Source organism: Macaca nemestrina, chromosome 2, assembly GCF_043159975.1.
Source record: "Macaca nemestrina isolate mMacNem1 chromosome 2, mMacNem.hap1, whole genome shotgun sequence".
NCBI classification, from domain to species: domain Eukaryota; kingdom Metazoa; phylum Chordata; class Mammalia; order Primates; family Cercopithecidae; genus Macaca; species Macaca nemestrina.
Window position 1 is genome coordinate 31342161 of NC_092126.1, and position 6374 is coordinate 31348534.

Consider the following 6374-nt stretch of genomic DNA (forward strand, 5'->3'; position numbering starts at 1 on the left):
GATATTTTGAGAGAGAGAGAGAAAGCACATTCAGATAACTTTTATTACAGTATATTGTTTTAATTGTTCCATTTTATTACTAGTTATTGTTGTTTACCTCTTACTGTGCCTAATTTATAAATTAAACTTTATCAGAGACACATATGTATAGGAAAAAACAGTATATATTAAATTGGATACTACCTTTGGTTACAGGCATCCATTGGGAGTCTTGGAATGTATTCTCTGTGAATAAGGGGGGGCCACTGCAATGGAAAGCCTCACTAGTCATTACATTATTCAGCATCTTTTTACATCTGATGTCAGACTAGAAGTCTGGATGTGGCAGATTTCTAGTTGGTGCTAAAAGAGAAAAGCCCCAGCTACTCATACACATGCAGTCAGCACAAACCACACAATCCCTAAGCACCTAGTGGCTGTTCGGTTGTACTGGCTCCCTGGTTTCCTAGCAACCAAGCTCCTTTCTTCCTCACACACTCGCACCTTTTGTGACATTACCTTCTCAAGGCTGCCCTTAATGTGAATGTTTGGGAGGTAGAAAAGGAAAAGGCAAGGAGATACACACAATATAATTTGCTCCAGGACTGGAGACTTGAGACCATATGCTAGAGGTGGCCTAGCTTACAGATTCAGAAAATTCACTGGCAGACTGAAAATAGCAAGAAGCTGGGCACAGTAGTTTGGGTCTGTAATCCCAGCTACTCATAGGCCAAGGTGGGAGGATTGCTTGAGGTTAAAAGTTTAAGACCAGCCTAAGAAATGTAGCAAGACCCTGACTCTAAAATTTTTTTAAAAAATGTTTTAAAGAAAAAAAAAAAAAATGCTGGTCATGGTGGTGTGTACCTGTAGTCCCAGCTACTTAGGAGGTTGAGGTGGGAGGATCACTTTAGCCCAGGAGTTCCACGGTGCAGTAAGCCATGATTGCACTATTGCACTCCAGCCTGGGTGATAGACAGAGATCCTGTCTCTAAATAAATAATCAGTTAAGTAAAGCAAGAGATTTTGCTTTGGTGATAACATTCTTGCTTGCTTATACCTAATTATTTCTGTAAAAAAAAAAAAAAAGTATCTGTATTATTCGGTTTTGGCTACCACAACAAAATATTATAGATTAAGCGGTTTAAACCACAGAAATTTATTTATGTACCGTTCTAGAGACTAAAAGTCCAAGATCAAGGTTCTGGTCAATTTGATTTCTGGTGAGGTCTTTCTTCCTGGCTTGCAGATGACCACCTTCTCACTAGGCCCTCATATCACCTTTCTCCCATGTGTGCAGGGAACAGAGGGTGCACAGTCAAAGGATCTTTCCTCCCCTTCTTACAAAGTCACTAATCCCACCATGAGGGCCCCACCCTCATGACTTTATGTAACCCTAATTACCTCCCAAAGTCCCCATCTCTAAATAATATCACATTGGGCATTAGGGCTTTAGCATATAAATTTGGAGTGGGGATTCAGTCCACATTCAGTCTACAACAATACCTGAATATTAATAAAAGAGTTTTTATATTTGCAATTCACATGATGTTCACAACAGTGATATGATAAGACAGGTTATACTGATAAAATTTTACATAATCGAAAAGTTAAGGGACACAGTCAGAAGACCAGAACAGCATTCCTCCCATCTGTGGACTAATTTATATTGTCTTCTGATCCCAGAGGCTTTCGATAATTTTCTCAGTCACAAGCAATGTCATATTAGGCACAGCACCACCAGAACTATGGTTTATTTGCTACTTTTATTTTTGGCAGCACACAAGGCCCTTTCCCTCAGTATTAGTTTCAATACCGCATTATATAGAAATCAGTTAATAAACAGCTGTTGTCATGAGGACAGCTACACAGGGTGCATGACTTTACAAGAGGAGAGCAATAGACTGAAATGTTAAAACTAATTTTCTTTTCATTTAGTGGCATTGGATGCACTGGCAGCTCTGTCCATCCAGAGGCAGTCCAGAGTCTGCATGGCCCTTGACCCCAGGCTCTCTCTCCTACCACATCAATCTATTTCCAAGAGTCTACTTCCAAATAGAACTGGAACCCACTGCATGTCATCTTCTCTGTCACCAACACCTGCGACAACATCTTAGTTGGTTTTTCTGTTTCTTCTCCTCCAGGGTTGCCAAATAAAATACTGGACACTCAGTTAAACTTTAATCAGAGATAAACAATAGATAGGGTTTTTTTTTAGTATAAACTGGGCACCATATATATATATGGATGCAAATGCAGTCCCCATTCACTTCCTCCTAGCTTCCTCCCCTTTCTTACTGGATCCAATGGAGGCCCAGCAGGAAGCATTCACATAAATTATGAAAAATTATGTCACAGACCATAAACCTCACTATGGTGGAAGGAAACAGGTTATACACTGGCTTCAGTTGAGGCAAATCTAAAGGAAGATCTCTCATGAGACAGCCAATTCATCTGTAATTCAAAGACTTTCTTCTAACACTAGGGATTCTGCCTAAGGGAAGTCTCCTTGGAGTGGCCCCAATCCTGAAGCTGTGGATCTTATGGCTCATATGGTCTGCTTCCATCCATTCAGACCAGGCTGCTTGCATTCGTTTTTGAGATTATTTTTGTGTGTGTTTGTCTTTCGGGGAGTATGATCTTTTCCAGTTGGTGTTCTAAGTACTCCTCTCTATATAGCTTCCATTCTCCATGGTCACTCTATCCTCCATCCCCTCAGACAGCCTCATCTCTTCTCTCACACAGCTTACACCCATACCATCACTAGGTTTTAATCATCATCCTCACCTCATGTCTCCTCTTTCTGTCTTTCCCTTTTATTTCCCCTCCCAAACTCTGTGGTCCTTTGCATTTCTGACCCTGGTTATTACCTGTCCCAGCCAAAGATTCTTTCTCCTAGCCCAGTGGTTCTCAACCCTGGCTGCACATTAGAAATCACTTGAGGATCTTTTGAAAAATCTAATGCCCAGGTGGCACCCAGACCAATTAAATTAGAATCTCTGAGGATGCAACCTGAGCATCAGTATTTTTTAAAGCTCCCTAGGTGATTACAAGGTGCAGGCGAAGATGAGAACAATAGCTCCAGCCCCAGCACGGATATTTACAAAGCACCATTTGGGATTTTTGAACTATATAACTATATGTTAAAAGCATTCTCCACCTACTGACCTTCATTAGTCATAGAGGAGATTTTAGAATTGAATGAATGGGGGACCTCAGAGGCATCTAGCATTTGATAGAACAAGAGACCTGCAGGATGTTCACAGCAATTGGAAAAAAAAAAAAGGATTCTGTCATCAAACAAATTTGTGTAGTACTTCATTCTATATACACTTTCAGAGATTTATAAGGCAAATTAACCTCAAGATTCTGATAAATGCTGCAGAAAAAAAAGAGACAGCAGTAATTTATTTAACTTGAACTCTAGGTTTCCCAAATTTCTTTAAGGACACCTATTAACACCTTAGGGAACTCACTTTTAAAACTCTCTTAGTTCAACTTTTTCATCTGACCAAGGCAAGGAGGGGTTAATTGATTTAAACCCTTAATATTTATACTGATCACCTTGTGATAAATATATGCATTATTAAGGATTGAATTTCATTTTCCTTTAACTATCTAGTACTTCCTCCCTCGCTGTGGTGCATTTCTGCATTCCTTCACGTGAGACATGATCATTGAGGTTCAAAGGTACTAAAGTGGCGGTGTTAGTAACAACTGTTGGTTGGATATTAATCAGATATTGGGTGAAATACTTTAAATATTATAGTTTATTTATTAATTCAACAAATCTTGATTGAATGCCTTCCTCTCTAGAGTAGAGTAGCATCTTGTGCATATTTTACAGGAGTATATGCAACTGTGGAACAACAAGAACCATAATAATAATAATACCTAAATGTTCTACAGCATTTAGCATGAGTCAGACACATGGGCTTTACCTTTATTAACTCATTTATTTCTCACAATAACCTCTATGAGGTTGGTTGCATTATTTTCCTCATTTCACAGATGGGAAACTGAGCCACGGTAAGTTGCCTAAGGTCACAGCACAAGCTAGTCAGTGATGGAGCAGGCTTTCAAATCCAGGCAGTCTGTTTCCAGTGGACAGACTCTTAACCACTCCTCTACACCATATGCTTCATAGCATGTGGACAACTATTTAAATAGTGAGGTCATTTCTACCCACCAGTTTATTTAATGAGCTTGGGGTGGGGGTTCCATATTTCTCTCACAGTAAAAGTATCTTGCTGCATTGAGTGTAATCCCTTTGTTTAAAGCTCCTACTGTTTAAATGCTACAACACCTAATACTAGCTAGTTCACCTGCTGAAACAAAGATCTGTTCCAATGTTGTGGTAGGAATGACAGTGTGAGCTTCTAAAAGAAGTGTAGGCTTCCAGCAGGCTGGCCTCCACCATGGCAAACTCCTAAGGAACTATTCAAGGACAATTTTAACTACATTCAATTTTCACCTTAGATCCTCAATTACGATTTGAGATATGCATGGTGCTGAGTACTTGCCAATGAGATATAAAGAAAAGTCTGCTGGGGGACTTCTGGGAAAGCCACGACTTTCCTCATAAAGGGAGACAAGAACAGCTTGAGCCAGACCTTTCCCTTTCTGCCTTGAATGCAGGTATGATGGATGGAGCATTGGAGCAACCACAAGGGAAAAAATACAGACATGAAGAAAACAATAAAGACGCTGTCCCTGACATCATTGAGCAGTCAGCAACTGCCCACTACCAAACTTATTGTCATGTGAAAAATAAAAATCTCCAATTCTTAAGTTTTGAGGGTCATGTTTTTTGTTTTTTGTTTTTCAGATGGTGTCTCACTCTGTCACCCTGGTTGGAGTGCAGTGGTGTGATCTTGGCTCACTGCAGCCTCAATCTCCTGGGCTTAGTGATTCTCCTGCTTCAGCCTCCCGAGTAGCTGGGACCATAGGCATGCGCCACCACACCCAGCTAATTTTTGTATTTTTTGTAGAGGCAGGATTTTCCCATGTTGCCCAGGCTGGTCTCAAACTCCTGGACTCAAGTAATCAGCCCACCTCGGACTTCCAAAGTGTTGGGATTATAGGCATGAGCCACCTCACCCAGCCCATGTTTTCTTTTATTTTAGCCAAAACATTCCTTTACTGATATACCTACTCCAATGGCACTTTCTATTCATCTGGACAAAAAGAAATTAATTATGTATAGCATATAGATCAGAGCATACAGCATATGAGATATAGATCTCTGTATCTAGCATTTATATATAGGTAGATCTGTATTATATTTCCATTTACAAACTGAAGTTTGTTTCTCTGTATTCTCTACAATTCTTTTAAATTTTTAATTGAGGCCTTATTTTGCCAGGCAGTGGAAACTTAATTTTCTCAATCCGGGTGGATATCCTCCTGTGTCTAAGGGGCACTGGGGGAAGGTGGGCTTCACTGGGTCAGGATACTGGTGGAAGCAGGCATCTGGTCTCAGCCGTTATCCTCCCACACTAATATCTGTGGAGACATTTATTCTGTCTGGGCCCCTCATCTGTGACTAAGGAATCCTTTGAGCCCAGCCTGTTCAGTGACTTCCAGGAACTTCTTGGGTGCATAGGGAACCATCCCATGCCATACAGGGCCAACCATTTCCCGTGCCATACTGGGCCATGGAGAAAAGCAAGACAAGATAATGCTCCACCCCGGGAGCAACATGGAGCCAAGGTAACTCCCACCCTCCCCAGGGAAGCAATGACTGAATATGCAACCTCGGGAACCCATGCTTCTCCCATGGATCTTTGCAACCCTCAGGTCAGGGGATCCCCTTGTGAACCCACTCACCAGAGCCTTTAGTCTGACACATAGAATTATGTGGAGTCTCAGCAATGCAGCTGCTCAGGTCAGGGGCATGCATGGAGACCCGGGAGCCTTAGATACTTGCAATCTCTGGGCTTCCTGGCAAAAGCAGCCACAACTCTGGCAAAGCAGGAGGTTACACCTCTATAACCCTAGGAAAGAGGGGGCTGAGCAGCAACAGTCTGCAGGCCCCAGTTCTGCCACTCCTTACAGGATAAGTCCCATTGGCTTGGAGTTCCAGCCAGCCACCACTAGTGATATTGCACCTCCCTAAGAAGGAGCTCCCAAGGAGAGGGGGTGGGCTGCCATCTTTGCTGTTTGGGTGACTCAGCCATTCCAGCCTTCGGAGAGTCCAAGCTGTCCAGAGGCAGAAGGGATCCCCTAGCATAGGACAGCTGCTCTATGAAAACATGGCAAGACTGCTTTTTAAAGTGGTTCCCTGATCCTGTTCCTCCTCACTACATAAGATATCCCAACTTGTGATCTCCAGCCACCCTCTCCAGTGTTCTCCAGCCACCCTCTCCAGTGTTCTCCAGACAACAGAGTTTTGAAAA

General features: G+C 41.9%; 1 long non-coding RNA gene across 1 annotated transcript; it reads left to right on the forward strand.

Moving 5' to 3' along the window:
* Positions 1 to 577: 577 nt before the first annotated feature.
* LOC139361744 (uncharacterized) lies at positions 578 to 3669 on the forward strand. The gene is made up of 3 exons (XR_011619335.1): positions 578 to 714; positions 1915 to 2092; positions 3599 to 3669. It is a non-coding gene; the product is annotated as an uncharacterized lncRNA (long non-coding RNA).
* Positions 3670 to 6374: the final 2705 nt, after the last annotated feature.